Source organism: Schistocerca nitens, chromosome 3 (genome assembly GCF_023898315.1).
Source record: "Schistocerca nitens isolate TAMUIC-IGC-003100 chromosome 3, iqSchNite1.1, whole genome shotgun sequence".
In the NCBI taxonomy this organism is placed as follows: domain Eukaryota; kingdom Metazoa; phylum Arthropoda; class Insecta; order Orthoptera; family Acrididae; genus Schistocerca; species Schistocerca nitens.
Window position 1 is genome coordinate 58,674,419 of NC_064616.1, and position 22,395 is coordinate 58,696,813.

Sequence of the window (22,395 nt, forward strand, 5' to 3'; positions counted from 1 at the left end):
TCTATCCCTTCTGCTTTATTTGATATTATGTCCTCCAATCTAATACTGGAGCCCCTATCTCACGTAAATCGACTCGTGTTCCTTCAATCAACTCCTGTTTCTTCTTCTATCACATCAGACAAGTCTTCTCCCTCATAGAGGCATTCAATGTACTCTCTCCTGCTATCCGCTCTCTCCTCTGCATTTAAGAGTGGAATTCCCGTTGCACTTTTAGGGCCCTTGTCCACGACAAGAATATCCGCCGGCCGCCAGTCCGGAAGATTCGCCGGGTTTGTAGTGAGACATTGTTTGTTATGAGGGCTTGTCCACGGGACGACACGACGCAACTACCGGCCCGGCTGCCAGATGCACCTCCGGTGGCTCACTGAAAAGCCGGCAGCCGGACGGCGCGCCGGATTCTCGGCTGGACGTGTTGGAACATGTCTGCGCGTCCACGAGCCGGCAGCTCACCGGGTGCCGCGAGAGTTTAGTCGCGCCTGGAGCCGTCATACGTGCTACCTGTTAAGTTTCAAGATGAATGCTGTACTGAATATTGATTGTGAAGTTTTGACTGCGTTGGTTGAGGAACGACCAGTCTTGTGGGATAAGACAACCGAAGAACATAAGGATAGACGACTGACGTTGGAAGCGTGGAAGGATGTGTGTACACACCTTAACGAAGATTTTAAAACGCTTGGAGATAAGGAAAGAAATGATATAGGTATGTAGTCTAACTTCATCTCAAATTTATTTTCTTTCATTTTCATTACACACCACATTCCTTCTCTCTATACTATTGTTTGTTTCACATAAAATGTGAATACATTAGGCGAACTTATCTTGCCACGGAATTTTCCCATTTTCAGAAACAAAGTAATTAGCGAACTGATTTCTGTTCGCTGACTCGCCACCTCGTACGGCTTGTGTACGTGGCAGTTCTCGCAGGTCATAGTCCACATCTACAGTCGTATCCGCACACAGAGTATTAAGACCCTCTTCGTTATCGATGAAATTTTGTAGAACAGTAGAAGCCTTTACTATGTCAGTAGCAAAAATCAGTGGAGACATTTAAAGGTAGGTGAAAAATCCTCCATTTCTTGGCCATTATTCCAAGAGCACACTCTACAAATTGTCTTGTTTTGCTTAAGTGATAGTTAAAAATACGCTTAATGATACCAAGATATCGCCCACCGCTTCATCTGCAACGAAAACATAACGCAATTACCCAGGAATATTTTGGAATACCCTAGGAGGAGTTAGGTTCAGTGTGTTTGTCTGCAACTTTTTCCATAAAGACGTTTCTTTCAAAACACTAGAGTCACAATCTTTACCATAAGCACCGACATCCAAATAAATAAAATTGTAATTTGTATCCAATACCGCCATCAGGACTAACGAATAATAGCATTTATAACTGAAAAACATTGATCCACTTTCTTGTGGTTTTATAACTCTGATATGTTTACCATCAATGGCCCCTACACAGTTTGGAAATTTTGCAATATTTTCAAACTGAAGCGCTATATTGAGCCAGTCATTTTCCTCCAGAATGGGCGTATATGTGTTATGCAATAACAACCACATCTTCAAGAAATGGCTCTGAGCACTATGCGACTTAACTTCTGAGGTCATTAGTCGCCTAGAACTTAGAACTAATTAAACCTTACTATCCTAAGGACATCACACACATCCATGCCCGAGGCAGGATTCAAACCTGCGACCGTAGCGGTCACTCGGTTCCAGACTGTAGCGCCTAGAACCGCACGGCCTCTCGGGCCGGCCACATCTTCACACAAACCTCACGTACAGTTCTAGTAATTGTTTTTATTCCCAGTCTGAAACCGTAATGGTGATCGGTAAAAGTATTTCCTGTTGCAAGGTACCAGAAATGAGAAAAAGATATGGGTTTGATTCTACTCCGGCTTTCTTTTCTTTTCAGGAAAGATGGTAGTAAAGAAATGGGCAAACATAAGAGATAACTGGATGAAATGATACACGAAATTAAACGAAGGAAATAAGAGCGGTTCTGAAGCAAGCAAGAAGCGGAAATACGTATTTTATGAGCAGCTACATTTTCTAAAAAAAATAGCAGACAGACGAGAAACTTAGCAAAGATGCCGGATAATAATGACGGTGTAAACCCCGCTGACAATCAGTCTGAAAAACATTGTCACGAAGTTAAAGAAAATCCGCAGAAAAACAAAACAGCTACAAATGAGTTGGACAGAAAAATGATGACTATCATTGATGCCTCTATTGAGCAGGGCCACAGTAGAAGTATGTCTTTTTAGGGGGATTGCCCCAAGTGTAGATAAATTTATCGATGATGATATCGTAGACTTCCAGTACGAAGTCATGAAACTTATAAAAAGAATTAGGTCGAAACCACAATACAGAAACAGGGATCAGAAATCTGCCCAAGATTCCTGGAACTGTGCCTCACAGGAATACCAAACTTTTGGTGGTACATCATCGTACCATACGCCAAGGCCAAATCAAGATAGCAACTATTCGGCGTACACCTCTGGAGAACACTATCAAGTATCAACTTGTACAAGGCCAGCTAATGAAGACACGTCTTTGAAAACGTGTTCAAGTCCTGCATACACCGTATCCAACATTGCCCAGACATTTGATTTTTGAAACTAATTCTAAATCGAACATTGTTTCTTTCATCTTAATGAAAATAAGAAAACCCCATTCACTGTCATTCTACTTTGTTTATCAAGAGCGTTTTTAAATTGTGGTGTTAATTTTTGATACAGCAAATTAATAGCTTCTAATAAGTAAATTTCAATTGTGTACTTACCTTAGTGCATTTCAGTAGGTGTCTTCATATTGCAAATGAGTTTGTAAAATTGACAGTAATTTGTCAAACGTTGTTTTTGACATCCTGTAAAAATTAAAGTGCTTTGTGTCGTCTTGCCGTAGTTTTTCATGTAGCGTACTGAAGGCACCAAATTTAAATCGATCTTGCAGCACAGGATGCACGCAATACTTCCTGCGACGACGCTGTTTCTTTTTGTAAAAATAATATAGTGGAAGGAGAGGGCAAAGGTCGCTGTTATCCATCCTACTGCTCTGTTGCACACAACTCGACTGCAGTATTTCCGGCGCCATCTCCGTGGACAAGGGCGTCTGGTTTTCTACCGGCCGGCAGAAACGCCGGTCGGGCGAATATTCTTGTCGTGGACAAGGGGCCTTAATGTTACCATCCTTGCTTTTAATTTCACGGAAGCTTATTTTGACTTTCGTATATGCTGAGTCAGTCCTTACGACAGTCATTTCTTTCTCGATTTTTAAAATTTTTTTTTTCATGCGGCCATTTCGTATTTCCGCGCGACTGCTACGGTCGCAGGTTCGAATCCTGCCTCGGGCATGGATGTGTGTGATGTCCTCAGGTTGGTTAGGTTTAACTAGTTCTGAGTTCTGGGGGACTGATGACCACAGATGTTAAGTCCCATAGTGCTCAGAACCATTTAAGGATTTCGTCTTTGCTTCCCTGCACTTCCTATTTATTTTATTCATCACCGACTCATATTTCTGAATTTTCCTGAACATTTTTGTACTTCCTTCTTTCCTCTATCAGCTGAAGTATTTCTTCTGTTACCCATGATTTCTTCGCAGTTACCTTCTTTGTACTTGTGTTTTTCTGTCCAACTTGTGTAATTGCCCTTTTTAGAGATGTCCATTCTTCTTCAGCTGTACTGCCTACTGAGCTATTCCAATACCCTTACAGAACTTCAAGCGTATCTCGTCATTCCTTAGTACTTCCGTGTCACACTTCCTTGCATTTTGGTTCTTCCTGGCTAATCTCTTAAACTTCAGCCTACTCTTCGTCGCTACTACATATTGATCTGAGTCTATATCTGCTCTTGGGTACACTTTACTATCCAGTATCTGATTTCGAAATCTCTGCCTGACCATAATGAAATCTAATTGAAATTTCCCTTATCACCCGGAATTTTCCATGTATACCTCCGCCTCCTGTGATTCTTGAACAGAGTATTCGTACTTACTAGCTGAAATTTATTACAGAACTCAATTAGGTTTTCTCCTCTCTCATTCCTTGTCCCAAGCCCATATTCTCCTGCACCCTATTCTTCTACTCCCTCCCCTACAGTTGCATTCCAGTCCCCCTTGGCTATTAGATTTTCATGTCCCTTTATATTACCCTTCCAATATCCTCATATACTTCCTCTATCTCTCCATCTTCAGCTAGCGTTGTCGATGTTGGTATGCTGTCGATTCTGATAACAACAACACTATCGCTGATCTGTTCACATTAACACACTCTCTGCCCTACCTTCCTATTCATAGCGAATCCTACTCCCGTTATAGTATTTCCTGCTGCTGTTGTTATTACCCTGTACTCAGCTGACCAGAAATCCTTGTCTTCTTTACATTTCACTTCATTGTGCCCTAATATATCTACATCGAGTCTTTGCATTTCCTTTTCCAGATTTTCTGGCTTCCCTACCACGTTCAAGCTTCTGACATTCCACGCCTCCACTCGTAGAACGTTATCCTTACGTTGGTTATTCAATCATATTCTCATGGTCACCTCCCCTTCGTCAGTTCCTTCCTGGAGATCCAAATGGGGTACTATTCCGGAATCTTTTGACAATGGAGAGATCATCATGACACTTTTTCAATTATAGGCCACATATCCTGTAGGTACACGTTATGTGTCTTTAATGCAGCGGTTTCCACTGCCTTCTGCATCCTCATGCCGTTGATCAATGCTGATTCTTCCGACTTTAGCGGCAGTTTCCCACTCAAAGGACAAGAGAGTGCTCTGAACCTCTGTACGCTCCTTCAGGGCATAATCGGTACATTATCTGCGCATCTTTGACATTCTTATTTCTACATGCTGCATACATGGTGTTTTGTTGTCTGTACAGTAAAAGCTTATCTATGCTTAATAACTAATTGCATCATTTTCATTATGGGCAATATTTTAGGCGGGGTCAGGGATTTTCTCTGCCTCGTGATGGCTGGGTGTTGTGTGATGTCCTTAGGTTAGTTAGGCTTAAGTAGTTCTAAGTTCTAGGGGACTGAAGACCATAGATGTTAAGTCCCATAGTGCTCAGAGCCATTTGAACCAATTTGAACCATTATTTTACCTAAGCTTAATAAACAATTATATCATTTAAAATACACGTACTGATCATGATGTTTCTATATATATTAACATATTTTATGACAGCTGATCCATATCTGTTTTCATTAATTTAGTATTGTTTTATATCTGGGTCTGTACATTAATCTCATTGTGTATTTGTTTCAGCATCTGAGTCTGTTTTGTTTCTGTGTCTGTGTCCGTGTCATTCCAGTATTCTGTTCCCGTGTTTGGGTGTTTGCTCTTATTTATGTACGTGACTGTTCTTGTTTGTATAACACGTGTATGGTACGTGACACATCGGTTATGTTATCAGTATGCACCTGTCGTCCGGTTATCGTAAAATTTGTCCTGTGTTATCACACTCAGTTTGGGATCGTATGTGTGAGCCTGTTATTGTGTACAGTGACATATTCAGGAGTTCGTAGTTCTCTGCAAGTGCACATGGGTGTTCAGCTGACACCGAACCGATGGAAGTGTTGTGAGATTGAACCGTGACCGGCGAGGAAATAACCATGCCACGTGCGGGATGTATTTGCTTTAGCCTCATTCTTTCCTTGATGTTTGGAAAAGAGGTTTAGACGCGACCCTATTCTCTGTGAAATCCCATTCTCTCTGCCATGTAGGCCTATCATTTCGCCAACGATTAAGTTGGCGCCTTTCTGTGATATCCTCTCCTATAATGTCAAATACCTTGTCACGTCTGCTTTTCTTCAACCAGTACGCCGTTGCTCGTTGACGGATAGTGGTGTCCATGGGGCACACTTCCATCACCACGCATAGTGCCTCCTCCGATGATATGGCCTCATCTCACATGATTATATGTATTGCAAGCATCCGTCGATGTGCCCAGGCGCTCGCTGCAATGTATGATATGTGTTCGAAGAGTGCGATATACGCATTGTCTTTATGGGTAGTCTGTAGCCTATATTTCGTAATATTTAGTCTTGAAAATTTCTGCATTATTTTCATTGCTTTGTCGTTGTAAGCCTGGTATGTTTAGTGAACTTCAGATTGACAAACTGCCTATTGGCTTCTGTCTCGGGTTCTTCGGCCGACGTTCATCTAATGATATTTCTGACGTTTCGCCAGCATGAGTGGCTGGCATTGTCAAAGCTTCACCCTCCATTGCCGGTGGTGAACTGGAGCCGAGCTCGCGGCTGCAGACTACACTCCTGGAAATGGAAAAAAGAACACATTGACACCGGTGTGTCAGACCCACCATACTTGCTCCTGACACTGCGAGAGGGCTGTACAAGCAATGATCACACGCACGGCACAGCGGACACACCAGGAACCGCGGTGTTGGCCGTCGAATGGTGCTAGCTGCGCAGCATTTGTGCACCGCCGCCGTCAGTGTCAGCCAGTTTGCCGTGGCATACGGAGCTCCATCGCAGTGTTTAACACTGGTAGCATGCCGCGACAGCGTGGACGTGAACCGTATGTGCAGTTGACGGACTTTGAGCGAGGGCGTATAGTGCGCATGCGGGAGGCCGGGTGGAAAAAAAATGGTTCAAATGGCTCTGAGCACTATGGGACTTAACATCTATGGTCATCAGTCCCCTAGAACTTAGAACTACTTAAACCTAACTAACCTAAGGACAGCACACAACACCCAGCCATCACGAGGCAGAGAAAATCCCTGACCCCGCCGGGAATCGAACCCGGGAACCCGGGCGTGGGAAGCGAGAACGCTACCGCACGACCACGAGATGCGGGCAGGCCGGGTGGACGTACCACCGAATTGCTCAACACGTGGGTCGTGAGGTCTCCACAGTACATCGATGTTGTCGCCAGTGGTCGGCGGAAGGTGCACGTGCCCGTCGACCTTGGACCGGACCGCAGCGACGCACGGATGCACGCCAAGACCGTAGGATCCTACGCAGTGCCGTAGGGGACCGCACCGCCACTTCCCAGCAAATTAGGGACACTGTTGCTCCTGGGGTATCGGCGAGGACCATTCGCAACCGTCTCCATGAAGCTGGGCTACGGTCCTGCACACCGTTAGGCCGTCTTCCGCTCACGCCCCAACATCGTGCAGCCCGCCTCCAGTGGTGTCGCGACAGGCGTGAATGGAGGGACGAATGGAGATGTGTCGTCTTCAGCGATGAGAGTCGCTTCTGCCTTGGTGCCAATGATGGTCGTATGCGTGTTTGGCGCCGTGCAGGTGAGCGCCACAATCAGGACTGCATACGACCGAGGCACACAGGGCCAACACCCGGCATCATGGTGTGGGGAGCGATCTCCTACACTGGCCGTACGCCACTGGTGATCGTCGAGGGGACACTGAATAGTGCACGGTACATCCAAACCGTCATCGAACCCATCGTTCTACCATTCCTAGACCGGCAAGGGAACTTGCTGTTCCAACAGGACAATGCACGTCCGCATGTATCCCGTGCCACCCAACGTGCTCTAGAAGGTGTAAGTCAACTACCCTGGCCAGCAAGATCTCCGGATCTGTCCCCCATTGAGCATGTTTGGGACTGGATGAAGCGTCGTCTCACGCGGTCTGCACGTCCAGCACGAACGCTGGTCCAACTGAGGCGCCAGGTGGAAATGGCATGGCAAGCCGTTCCACAGGACTACATCCAGCATCTGTACGATCGTCTCCATGGGAGAATAGCAGCCTGCATTGCTGCGAAAGGTGGATATACACTGTACTAGTGCCGACATTGTGCATGCTCTGTTGCCTGTGTCTATGTGCCTGTGGTTCTGTCAGTGTGATCATGTGATGTATCTGACCCCAGGAATGTGTCAATAAAGTTTCCCCTTCCTGGGACAATGAATTCACGGTGTTCTTATTTCAATTTCCAGGAGTGTATATGTACCTGCCGCGCCAACGTCCGAGGGCTTCTCCGCGGTCATTTCCGGTGCGGTTCTCCTCTTGCTACCTGCGACGGTCGATCGCTGCAGTACGGGAAGCCAGGATCCGTTTACCTTAAGGCTTTCCTCTATTTTGTTCAAACTGTTCGCGTGTTTTTGTATTTCTACAGCTTCTCTGAACAAGCGCGTGTGATAGTGGTTCTCTACAGCCAGAACATCCGTGTCGGCGAATTTTATTACGTGGTCGGTCTCATTCAGTGCGTGTTCTGCCACGGCCGATTTCTCCACCTGCCCCAACCTGCAATGTCGCTTATGCTCCTTGATCCTGGTGTTAATGGATCGTCCAGTCATTCCGACATAAACTTTTCCGCATGTGCATGGTATGCGGTATATTCCCGACATTGCAAGTGGGTCTCTTTTCTCCTTCGCCGATCTAAGACACTCTTTGATCTTCCTTGTCGGTTTGAAAACCGTCTTTACGCCATGTTTGCGCAATATACGGCCGATTCTGTCCGTCACTCTGGGAATGTATGGCAGAAAGGCCGTACCCGACATTTCTTTTTCTGGTTCCTTACTTCGCCGAGTGTTTGGCTCAGTTACATTTCTAATATAATTTGTGGAGTACCCATTGCTCCTCAGGACAGTTTCCAGGTGTTGCATTTCTCGTTTGAGGTGTTGCGGCTCACATATTCGTCCTGCTCTCGTTACGAGCGTACTAATCATGCCTCTTTTCTGGCTCGGGTGGTGGTTTGACAGTTTGTGCAGGTATCGGTCCGTGTGAGTCGGTTTTCGATACACGCTGTGTCCCAGGTTTTCGCCGTCCCTTGTGACCAGCACATCTAGAAATTGCAGTTTCTTGTCCTTTTCTACTTACATGGTAAATGTTATGTTGGCATGGAGGCTGTTCAAGTGTCTTAGGAAGTCACCGAGCTGTTCTTCACCATGGCTCCACACCACGAAAGTATCATCGACGTACCTGTACCACACCTTAGGTTTGCAAGTCGCCGAGTCCAGTGCCTGTGCTTCGAATTGTTCCATGAAGAAGTTGGCCACCACTGGACTGAGAGGACTACCCATGGCGACGCCTTCCAGCTGTTCGTAGAAGTCGCCATTCCACGTGAAATAGCTCGTGGTGAGACATGCATGGAAGAGCTTTCTGATGTCTAGCGGGAAAATGGAACCGATGTGCTCCAGAGCGTCACTGAGTGGCACTTTCGTAAATAACGAAACAACATCAAAGCTGACCAGGATGTCGTTTGGTGCAAGTTTCAGTTTCTTCAGCTTCTCAACGAAATGTCCTGAGTCCTTAACGTATGTGTCGGTCTTCCCCACGTGTGGTTGGAGCAGAGAGTCCAAGTGTTTTGCCAGTTTATATGTCGGTGATCCAGGAGCGCTAACGATCGGTCTCAGTGGAACGTTGTTCTTATGGATCTTGGGTAATCCATACAGCCGAGGTGGTAGGGCTTCTGTGTTGCGCAGGTTTCTCTGTATGTCCGCCGGCAGAGAAGACGCCTTGATCAATCGATTCGTATTCCGTGTGATACGTTGCGTCGGATCTGCGCTTAGTTTTCGGTACGTCGTCGGATCTAATAGTTCTCGGATCTTTTGCTCACAATCTTCGGTCTTCATTACGACGGTCGCATTCCCCTTATCGGCAGGCAGTACCAATATACTCTTGTCGGCGTTGAGATTCTTAATGGCTTGTACCTCTTCTTTCTTCAGGTTGCAAGCTGGCGGTTTTGCTCGGCGCAGTATCCTGGCTGTTTCCGTGCGTATTTCCTCTGCCCTTTCACAAGGAAGGGCACGAATGGCTGCTTCGGTGTTGGCAATGATGTCCTCCATAGGTATGGTTCTCGGGACGATAGCGAAATTCCCTCCTTTTTTAATAACAGACACTTCCTCTTCGCGACAATTGACCGAGAGGAAGACACTTGAACAGCCTCCATGCCAACATAACATTTACCATGTAAGTAGAAAAGGACAAGAAACTGCAATTTCTAGATGTGCTGGTCACAAGGGACGGCGAAAACCATGGACACAGCGTGTATCGAAAACCGACTCACACGGACCGATACCTGCACAAACTGTCAAACCACCACCCGAGCCAGAAAAGAGGCATGATTAGTACGCTCGTAACGAGAGCAGGACGAATATGTGAGCCGCAACACCTCAAACGAGAAATGCAACACCTGGAAACTGTCCTGAGGAGCAATGGGTACTCCACAAATTATACACTCCTGGAAATGGAAAAAAGAACACATTGACACCGGTGTGTCAGACCCACCATACTTGCTCCGGACACTGCGAGAGGGCTGTACAAGCAATGATCACACGCACGGCACAGCGGACACACCAGGAACCGCGGTGTTGGCCGTCGAATGGCGCTAGCTGCGCAGCATTTGTGCACCGCCGCCGTCAGTGTCAGCCAGTTTGCCGTGGCATACGGAGCTCCATCGCAATCTTTAACACTGGTAGCATGCCGCGACAGCGTGGACGTGAACCGTATGTGCAGTTGACGGACTTTGAGCGAGGGCGTATAGTGGGCATGCGGGAGGCCGGGTGGACGTACCGCCGAATTGCTCAACACGTGGGGCGTGAGGTCTCCACAGTACATCGATGTTGTCGCCAGTGGTCGGCGGAAGGTGCACGTGCCCGTCGACCTGGGACCGGCCCGCAGCGACGCACGGATGCACCCCAAGACCGTAGGATCCTACGCAGTGCCGTAGGGGACCGCACCGCCACTTCCCAGCAAATTAGGGACACTGTTGCTCCTGGGGTATCGGCGAGGACCATTCGCAACCGTCTCCATGAAGCTGGGCTACTGTCCCGCACACCGTTAGGCCGTCTTCCGCTCACGCCCCAACATCGTGCAGCCCGCCTCCAGTGGTGCCGCGACAGGCGTGAATGGAGGGACGAATGGAGACGTGTCGTCTTCAGCGATGAGAGACGCTTCTGCCTTGGTGCCAATGATGGTCGTATGCGTGTTTGGCGCCGTGCAGGTGAGCGCCACAATCAGGACTGCATACGACCGAGGCACACAGGGCCAACACCCGGCATCATGGTGTGGGGAGCGATCTCCTACACTGGCCGTACACCACTGGTGATCGTCGAGGGGACACTGAATAGTGCACGGTACATCCAAACCGTCATCGAACCCATCGTTCTACCATTCCTAGACCGGCAAGGGAACTTGCTGTTCCAACAGGACAATGCACGTCCGCATGTATCCCGTGCCACCCAACGTGCTCTAGAAGGTGTAAGTCAACTACCCTGGCCAGCAAGATCTCCGGATCTGTCCCCCATTGAGCATGTTTGGGACTGGATGAAGCGTCGTCTCACGCGGTCTGCACGTCCAGCACGAACGCTGGTCCAACTGAGGCGCCAGGTGGAAATGGCATGGCAAGCCGTTCCACAGGACTACATCCAGCATCTCTACGATCGTCTCCATGGGAGAATAGCAGCCTGCATTGCTGCGAAAGGTGGATATACACTGTACTAGTGCCGACATTGTGCATTCTCTGTTGCCTGTGTCTATGTTGGCTCTGAGCACTATGGGACTCAACTGCTGAGGTCATTAGTCCCCTAGAACTTAGAACTAGTTAAACCTAACTAACCTAAGGACATCACAAACATCCATGCCCGAGGCAGGATTCGAACCTGCGACCGTAGCGGTCTTGCGGTTCCAGACTGCAGCGCCTTTAACCGCACGGCCACTTCGGCCGGCTGTGTCTATGTGCCTGTGGTTCTGTCAGTGTGATCATGTGATGTATCTGACCCCAGGAATGTGTCAATAAAGTTTCACCTTCCTGGGACAATGAATTCACGGTGTTCTTATTTCAATTTCCAGGAGTGTATTAGAAGTGTAACTGAGCCAAACACTCGGCGAAGTAAGGAACCAGAAAAAGAAATGTCGGGTACGGCCTTTCTGCCATACATTCCCAGAGTGACGGACAGAATCGGCCGTATATTGCGCAAACATGGCGTAAAGACGGTTTTCAAACCGACAAGGAAGATCAAAGAGTGTCTTAGATCGGCGAAGGAGAAAAGAGACCCACTTGCAATGTCGGGAATATACCGCATACCATGCACATGCGGAAAAGTTTATGTCGGAATGACTGGACGATCCATTAACACCAGGATCAAGGAGCATAAGCGACATTGCAGGTTGGGGCAGGTGGAGAAATCGGCCGTGGCAGAACACGCACTGAATGAGACCGTCCACGTAATAAAATTCGCCGACACGGATGTTCTGGCTGTAGAGAACCACTATCACACGCGCTTGTTCAGAGAAGCTGTAGAAATACAAAAACACGCGAACAGTTTGAACAAAAAAGAGGAAAGCCTTAAGGTAAACGGATCCTGGCTTCCCGTACTGCAGCGATCGACCGTCGCAGGTAGCAAGAGGAGAACCGCACCGGAAATGACCGCGGAGAAGCCCTCGGACGTTGGCGCGGCAGGTACATGTAGTCTGCGGCCGCGAGCTCGGCTCCAGTTCACCACCGGCAATGGAGGGTGAAGCTTTGACAATGCCAGCCACTCGTGCTGGCGAAACGTCAGAAATATCATTAGATGAACGTCGGCCGAAGAACCCGAGACAGAAGCCAATAGGCAGTTTGTCAACAAGTGGCCACGAAAGCCTCAACAATTTTGAACTTCAGATTGTTGTCACTGTGTAAAACTAGATATCTTGTCAATCTTTCGCGTTGCCAGGTTGCGTTATTTAGATTGATGCTTGGATTTCTTTCAACTTCGCATTTCAGTAATAGGTACACCGTTTTATTAGCTGCAATTGTTAGTTTACTGTTGTTAAACCATTCATTGATGTGTACGAGGAACTGCGTAGTCTTTTGTCCTAAGTGACTTCTAGAGATTTTCCATACTACTACGAGCAAATCGTCAGCGTATGCTAATATCCCTTTTGTCCTTTCATCTCTGTCTAGATTGTGTATCACCAGTTCAATAGTAAAGTCCCAGAATATAGGTACACGTGTGGACTTCTCTAGGCATCCTTTGGTGATTTTTCTTGACAATTATTCGGTGGCCCAATCGCCAGTAGTCGAAAAATCTGTTAAGTATAGCTGCTGCGATTTGCATTTCTTTTAACTCTGCAAATAGTACTGGCCACAAAAGATTGTCCAAAGGGCTAGCTATATCAATTAATACTGTCACCACATATTTGTCCTGTGTTCTCTGAGTCATCTGTGAAGCCCTGTCTACTGCATCGTCGAAAGACTCGTGCGGTCTGAACCCATACTGATGTGGACTGAGGCCTGGAAGCTGTCTGTGCAACAGTAGTTTGTCATACAATAGCTTCTCCAGGACCTTGCCTAGTACATTCGGTAGACAGATCGGGCTACACGATTTTGGGTCTGTTGAGTCCTTGCCCCCTGATTTTTTGATAACCACTGCATTACCCGTCTTCCAGCAGGCGCGTATCCTCTCTTTCTGTAAAGAATCAATAAGTAAGTCAGTCAGGCAGGGTACGAATTGTAATACAGCAGTTTTAATGGTTCCTTAGTGGACTCGGCCTGGGCCCGGAGTTTTTCATCTTTATGTTTTGTAACTGCCAGCGCAATCTCCTCATGAGCAAAAGGAGTAGTGATTGGACCCTTTACGTAGCCAATATCAATTTGTTTTCCTAGGACTGTATGGTAATGCTGGTCGTGTGAAAGGTCATTGTCTGGTAGTAGCTTGTTTAGCAGGTACTCTGCAGAGCATCTCCAAACATTTGTCATTTTAATTTATGATCGCTTTATTTTTGATATCACCGTTGGTGTTGTAATTCGCTCCGTTTGTATGTTGAAAGGCTCTCCCGTTTTGTTATTCTGTGAATTCTGTGAATTCGTTCTGACAAAATTGTCCCAAGAGTCCTGCCTAGCCTTTTGTAATTCATCTTTTTATCATCATTTGGCTTCCCTGTATTGCTGCAATCTGACTTCTTTTCCTTGTGTTGTCTCTGCTCGTTGGTAGTAGCATCGTCTTTCGTCTCGTGAGCCCTTCCATTGGTTAATTAATAATATTGACCACTGTATACTTTGATTACTTATGACACTGATTTGCGGGATTTCAAAGGGTTGAGATCTCTGTAGTACGTCAATTAAAACACTAACGGAAAAAATCGCAAAACCAAAAAATAATTGGTGTAGAGTAATGAAATTTCGGGAATACGTTTGTCTATGTGACATATTTAATTGATTAACATTGCAAGTTCACAGGTTAATGCTAGCACGAGATAAGCCATTGCCATTGTGAAATACTGGTACATTAATAACCAGTGAAACTGCCAGCATATTGAATGCAAGCATGCAAACCTACATGCATTGTGTTGTGCTGACGGGTGTCGGCTTGTGGGATAGAGGTCCATGTCTGTTGCACTTTGCTGATCAATACACGGATAGTTAATGCTATTTGTGAATGACGCTAGTGTTGTCTTCAGATGATTTCTCATATGTGCTCCATTGGAAACAGGTCTGGTGATCGAACAGGCCAAGGAAACGGGTCGACACTCTGTAGGGCATGTTTGGTTACAACAGCGGTGTGTGGGCGAGCGTTATTCTGTTGAAGAACACCACCTGGAGGGATGTTCGTGAATGGCAGCACAACACGTCGACTCTCCAGCTTGATTTACAAATTTGCTGTCAGGGTGCGCTGGATAGCCACGAGAGTGCTCCTGCTGTCATACGATATCGCACCCCAGACTATAACTCCAGGTGTAAGTCCAGTGTGTCTAGCATGTAGGCAAGCTGGTATCAGGCGAGGCAGAACCAGCTTTCATCAAAAAACACAATAGAGCTCCATCTTACCTTCTAATGAGCTCTTGCTTGACACCATTGAAGTCGCAAGTGGCAGTGGTTGGAGATCAGTGGAATGCACGCTACAGGAGATCTGTCTCGGTTCTGCCACGTGCCCATCCGAAGCGACCACAGATTCTCGTGACCACAACCGCCAAAATCGATTATGGTGACCACATTCGTACTAAGTCTTTCTGCAATATCACAGAAGGAACGTCTAGCTTCTCATAGCTCTATTAAACGATCTTGTTCAAACACAGTGAGATGCTGATAATGACGTCTTTGTCGCCTTAAAGGCATTCATGACTGACATCAACTTACCACGTCCAGTGTCAGAGGTAACTAACGCTCATGACCGTTACAGCGTGTATTAAAGCAAACCTGATTTGCGTCCTCATAATGAGACTGGCGCGGAAGGCGAATAGATATCATCATCATTCAAAAACGCGTATCAAGTTTTGTTTATCTCACACAGCTCTTTCTTGGTGCTGTCATTTTTTTTCGTCTCTGTGTGTGTGTCCAGTAATTAATACTTCCTTGGATAGTGTGCAAGGGGAAGTCTTCTATAATATATTTTAGTGTCTGAGAATTTTCCTGTTCAACAGCAATCGCATGTGTTGTTAAGTGAATATGTTTGTCTTTACGTGTGTAGCAGTGTGTATAATTATTGCATTGTGAGCTCTGTGTGTTGACCTGTCATATCCTTGACAGTCAGTGGTATATGTTATAGATATTCCGTTTGTTAATGAAATGTTTATGTTACTGATACCCCGGGCATTTCCAAGGAGTGTCGAGGATTGCCCTTCCTTATTGAGCACAAAATGGATGCGTTCATTTGTTATGTCCGTTATTCCTTGTCCTTTGGCATCTGTCCTGTTAATATGTCACTGTTTTGAGCGTGCGTTCATGTCAGCGAGGATGAGTAATATTTTCTCCCGGGTGCAAGCTTGCTGTTTCCCTAAGTTTGTTTGCAAATGGTTCAATATCGTTTGAGTACTGAGCGTATAATGATGTGACTACCCATGATTCCCTTCCGACTGTAATTTTTGCTGCTAAACAGTGTTCTGTATATAGTTGTCTTATTTTTGTCCCTGGGAGCCATTTTTTTTTTTTTCTACGACTGCCGATTTGGCGTCCTTTACGCTTCTGATTGTCATATACACACATCAAAAAAGTTTTGTATCACCTCGGATCTGAGAGTTCCGGAACCTGAACAGAAAATTAAAATATAGATCAACATAAACATAATTTCCATCCTTTTTATTGCTCATGCAAACCACACATTGCATGTTGTACCTGTGGTGTCACCGCCAGACACCACACTTGCTAGGTGGTAGCCTTTAAATCGGCTGCGGTCCGTTAGTATACGTCGGACCCTCGTGTCGCCACTATCAGTGGTTGCAGGCCGAGCGCCGCCACACGGCAGGTCTAGTCTAGAGAGACTCCCTAGCACTCGCCCAGTTGTACAGCCGACTTTGCTAGCGATGGTTCACTGTCTACATACGCTCTCATTTGCCGAGACGACAGTTTAGCATAGCCTTCAGCTACGTCATTTGCTACGACCTAGCAGGGCGCCATATTCAGTTACTATTCTGAACAGGTAATATTGTGAATCATTTACCGTCAAGAGTGACGTTCATCATTAATGGATTAAAGTTAAGTATGAAACTAATTCCGTCCGCTTTCTGTATTCTAATTGCTTGTCATGTTCCAGACCTCACGTCAATATTGTTCTTCCCTTCTCACGCCAGCCTGCGTGAGCTACAGCGCGTGCATTTCGAACTCCTCTAGTAACACGGTGTAGGCTCTACTGCCAACACTAAATTGGCGACGAGTAAAAACGGTGTTCTTATCTATACTGCCCTGATTTCATTGTGTAATGGCTTCGCCACAATCTTCAGATGTACTGTTCGAATTTTATCGCTTACAGAATCAGCAGACACAGGCATTACTGGATGCCCTTGGACAGCTCGTCCAGGATCAACGTGCAATGCAAAACGATGCGGCAGCCGCCGCTCCACCGCTAACGCAGCCACAACACGCCGTTGCACCGACTTTCAGACCTTTTAATGCTGAACTGGAAAGCTGGACTGAGCGGTTACATCAATTTGGATTTCACCTTGCCGCCTACAGACTTCAAGGTAACGAGCGGCAGCCTTTTCTTTTGTCGTCCGCCGGAGTGTAAACGTAGTGTGATAGTCAAATTATTTCCCCGTCGCGACGTTGCAACTCTGTCCTACGACGAAATTTTTTTCTGCATTAGATGCATATTTCAAAGAATCAGTCAATGTAGTTGCGAAATGGTGTACCTTCTTTCGTACAACACGTACGGCAGGTCAGACTAATCGGGAGTGGGTTGCAATCTTGCAACGCCTTACTAGGAATTGTGATTTTGAGTGTCAATGTGGACTCCCATATTCAGATATTATGTTACGTGGTGCAATTGCACAAAACATTTCTGATGTTCGTATAAGGGAACAGATTTTGATACTAGTCAATCCCTCCCTTCAACAAATGATGGACATATTGGATCGGCAGGACACACTTGACTTTGCTCAGGAATCATTTGAAACTTCGCCAGCCGTGTGTCAGGTTAAATGGCCCACCGGGCGAGATGCACGGAGCTGTAATCAGCCCTCGCGCTCGGCCGCGCCGCTGCCGCCAGGATCACAGCCACGTGTGCCGCGCCAGCAAGCAAATGCAGTGCTCAAATCATGCCCGCGGTGCGCTACTAAATATTAGCGTGAGAATTGCCCGTCACGCCAAGCTGTTTGCTTTTACTGTAATAAAAAAGGACATGTTCAGAGTGTTTGCCTGAAAAAGCTCAGATCGGACACTCACAACCATTCCAGGCCCTTTGCTTCGCGCCGGAATCGGAATCGAACCAAGGATACTCCGGCTCGTGAAACTTCGCCCATGGAAATTCATGCAGTTCATTCCACTCCGCCCAGTGCCACTCTCTCTAACAGTGACTGTGTTCGTCCCACAAATAGTGTGCGTCGACATCGCCGGAACTCCCGTCAAGTCGCAAGTGATTTTGTACCAGTGTCAGTTCCCATTGCGCGAGACAGTCGCTCTTCTCGTCAGCAGGACAATAAACTTTTTGTAGACTTGGACATTAACGGCAAAGTGATGCAATTCCAGCTCGATACCGGAGCTGCAGTTTCACTGATCAATCAAGACACTTACAAACGGTTGGGCACACCTCCGTTGCGTGCCGCAACTGTTCAGTTAATTAGCTATTCAGGTAAAGAGATCCCTGTGTTAGGACAGTGCAGCCTTCTTGCAACATACAAAGGACAAACAAAATTTGTGTCATTTTACGTCCTTCGTTCTTCTTCTGCAGTGAACTTGTTTGGTTTCGATTTATTTCAGTTGTTTAACTTGTCTATCGTAAATCAGGTCCCATCAGTGAACCAGACTGTCCCTTCAGCCAGTGTTCTCGTCTATATGAAGAATTTCCAGACATTTTTGCACCGGGCCTCAGTTGCGCTAAGAACTATAAAGCACATTTGGAACTGAAAGTAAATGCGCAACCGAAAATTTTCAGAGCGCGCAATGTTCCCCACGCATTGCATGATGAGGTTGCAAAAACATTACACGATTTGGAATCACAAGGTGCAGGCTTCTCTCTGGGCATTACCCTTAGTAATTTTGCCAAAACCTTTGGGAAAATTGAGACTTTGTGTGGACTTCAAGGCAACAGTGAATCCACAACTAGTGATTGCAACTTTTCCTTTACCCAGCCCAGAAGATCTTTTTGACAAACTGTGCCTGGGCAAATATTTTGCGAAGTTGATTCTAGCAGTTGCTTACTTGCAAATACCGGTGGACGAAGAATCCCAGCGCATTTTGGTGGTTAACACGCATCTTGGTTTGTATCGATTCAAACGACTGCCATTCGGGTGCGTATCAGCCCCTGCATTGTTTCAGCAATATCTACAAACTGTTTGTGCGTCGGTCCCTACTGCAGCAAACTATCTGGACGATATTGTGCTCTCCAGAAAGACGGAAGCAGAACATTCAGCCAATCTCAGAACGTTATTTCAGGTCTTGCGACAAAATGGTCTTCTATTACGGAAGGACAATTGTGTGTTTTTGCTCGTGTTTGCCATACCTGGGACATGTACTCAATGCCCAAGGCATACATCCCAGTCCCGAGCACCTCCGTGACATACAAGACTTACCTTCGCCGCAGAATTTGAAGTAGCTACAGAGTGTGCTGGGAAAAATCAACTATTATCACAGATACGTGCCGCATGCCTCTTCCATTTCCGCTCTGCTTCATCGCTTACGCCGTAAAGGTGTTCCGTTCGTCTGGATGACGGAATGCGAACGTGCCTTTCGCCGGTTGAAATCGGCGTTGCTTTCCAATACTTGTCTTACGCCATTCGATCCCCAGAAGCCCCTTTTGTTGATGGTGGATGCATCGGATTTCGAGATCGGTGCTGTGCTTGCGCACAAAGATGGATCGCACGATCGCCCTATTGCCTTTGCGTCCAAATTGCTCTCGTCTGCGCAAAGAAATTATTCGCAGATCGAGAAAGAAGCATTGGCTCTCGTATTTGCTATTACAAAGTTTCATGACTTCTTGTAAGGTCGTCACTTTACCATAATCACAGACCACAAACCTTTGACATCGCTTTTTCATCCGAACAAGCCTGTACCTCCACGTACTGCGCAGAAATTCATTCGCTGGTCTATTTTCCTCTCGCAGTACCGCTACGATATCTTGTATCGGTCCACTGCTAAGCACGGAAACGACGATGCGTTGTCCCGTTTGCCTGTAGCTGAGGATAGGGCATTCGATTCCTCCGAACTTGCTTGCATGTTCATTGATTCGGAAACCAATGACGTGGTCGAATCGTTTCCGATTGATTTTCGTCGCGTAGCTACAGCCACAACCGTCGACCCTGTCCTTGCTGCCGTTCTGCATTTTGTTGCTACGCAATGGCCCTTGTCCAAATCACGAATCGGGGACTCGTTGGTTCACCGATTTTTTGCTCACAAGGAGAGACTTTTTGTTCGACGTGGTGTTTCGCTGTTGCGTTCTGATAATGATCAGTCCAGGGTCGTGGTCCCACGTTCGTTACAGTCCTCTGTCTTAAAGCTTCTCCACCAAAGACATTGGGGTATAGTGCGAACGAAACAACTTGCTCGTCAGCACTGTACTTGGTTGAGAATCGATGCCGCGATTACGAATATGTGCTCTTCTTGCATGGTGTGTGCCGAACAACAATCAGTACCACTGCGGAAATTCTTTGCATGGCCGAAAGCCACTTTCCCTTCCCAATTCTTACACATAGATTTTGCTGGTCCATTCTGGAATGCTCGATGATTGGTTGTGATAGATTCATTCAGTAATTTTCCTTTTGTTGTCCGGATGTCTTCCACGACATCATCTGCCACCATCCAAGCTATCTTCTGCATTGAAGGGCTTCCACAGACAATTGTTTCCGACAATGGCCCAAAATTCATGTCTGCAGAATTTCAGTTATTCTGCAGGGCCAATGGTATTAAACATCTGACGTCCGCGCCGTTTTCGCCACAGTCAAACGGTGCCGCTGATCGATTGGTCAGGACTTTCAAGTCATAGACGTTGAAGTTGAAAGAGTCGCATTCTCGGGAGGACGCGTTATTGCTCTGTTTGTCTTCGTATCGCTCTCAGCCCCGAGATGGTCGCTCGCCGGCTGAGTTGCTCCACGAACCTTGTCTTTGCTACATCCGCCGCATCTGGTTCCTATGTAGCGGCAGACACCTGCTTTTGCCCCAAGCGACGTTGTCTACTACCGCCACTATCGAGGTTCACGGCGTTGGCTCGAAGGGCGCATTCTTCGCTGCCTCGGACGCGCTATGTATTTGGTTTTGGGGGCTGCTGGTGAGGTGCGCCGGCATCTCAATCAGCTGCGCCTCTGTCGTCGCACGGGTTCTGCCGCTCCCCGTCTGCTATCAGCGACGGTGCCGTCCGGTCAGCGCCCTGGGGACCCATCTACTGGCTCGCCTCATCCCCAGGTGTTACCGACGCTGCCTTCCATTTTGGCCCATGGCGACGCGCCGCCACCGCCGCCGCCGCCTGTTCTCCCGCCGGCGACGCCCGAAGTGGACGCGTCGCTGCAGCTGCCGGACGCCACCCTGGGTCACGCGCCGCCGATCGCTCTCCGTGACCAGTTGTCCTCCGACATGGAACTCTTGCCCGCTCCGGACCATATGTCGTCTTCGCCCGTCGGGTGCCAAGGCCCGATGGAGGTCGACCCTTCGGTCATTCCTGTCTCTCTTCGGGCGCATACACCCCATGTTGGCGTGCACCCTGGAGTAGGTTTTCAGGCGTTCCCTAGCTCCCCGCGGTCCGAATGGGTGCGGGTGGCACAGCCTCGCCTGTTGTTAGGCTCCCCATCTCGTCGCATACGTCAACATGCGGTCCTCCCCACGGCGGGCGGAGGCCTTATACCACAACCGTACGCCGACTTGCGGGGGAGGAATGTGGTGTCACCGCTAGACACCACACTTGCTAGGTGGTAGCCTTTAAATCGGCCGCGGTCCGTTAGTATACGTCGGACCCTCGTGTCGCCACTATCAGTGGTTGCAGACCGAGCGCCGCCACACGGCAGGTCTAGAGACTCCCTCGCACTCGCCCAGTTGTACAGCCGACTTTGCTAGCGATGGTTCACTGTCTACATACGCTCTCATTTGCCGAGACGACAATTTAGTATAGCCTTTAGCTACGTCATTTGCTACGACCCAGCAGGGCGCCATATTCAGTTACTATTCTGAACAGATAATATTGTGAATCATGTACCGTCATGAGCGACGTTCATCATTAATGGATTAAAGTTAAGTATGAAACTAATTCCGTCCGCTTTCTGTATTCTAATTGCTTGTCGTGTTCCAGACCTCACGTCAGTATAGTTCTTCCCTCCTCACGCCAGCCTGCGTGAGCTAAAACGCGTGCATTTCGGCCTTATCTAGTAACACGGTGTAGGCTCTACTGCCAACACTACAGTACCTACATACAGCGAGACCTTCAGAGGTGCTGGTCCAGATTCCTGTACACACCAGCACCTCTAATACCCAGTAGCACGTCCTCTTGCATTGATGCATTCCTGTATTCGTCGTGGCATACTATCCACTAGTTCATCAAGGCACTGTTGGTCCAGATTGTCCCACTCCTCAACGGCGATTCGGCGTGGATCAAAAATGGCTCTGAGCACTATGGGACTCAACTGCTGTGGTCATAAGTCCCCTAGAACTTAGAACTACTTAAACCTAACTAACCTAAGGACAGCACACAACACCCAGCCATCACGAGGCAGAGAAAATCCCCGACCCCGCCGGGAATCGAACCCGGGAACCCGGGCGTGGGAAGCGGGAACGCTACCGCACGACCACGAGATGCGGGCGGCGTGGATCCCTCAGAGTGGTTGGTAGGTCACGTCGTCCATAAACAGCCATTTTCAATCCATCCTAGGCATTTTCGGTGGGGTTCATGTCTGAAGAACATGCTGGCCACTTTAGTCGAGCGATGTCGTTATTCTGAAGGAAGTCATTCACAAGAGGTGCACGATGGGGGCGCGAATTGTTGTCCATGAAGGCGAATGCTTCGCCAATATGCTGCTGATATGGTTGCACAATCGGTCGGAGGATGGCATTCACGTATCGTACAGCCGTTACGGCGCCTTC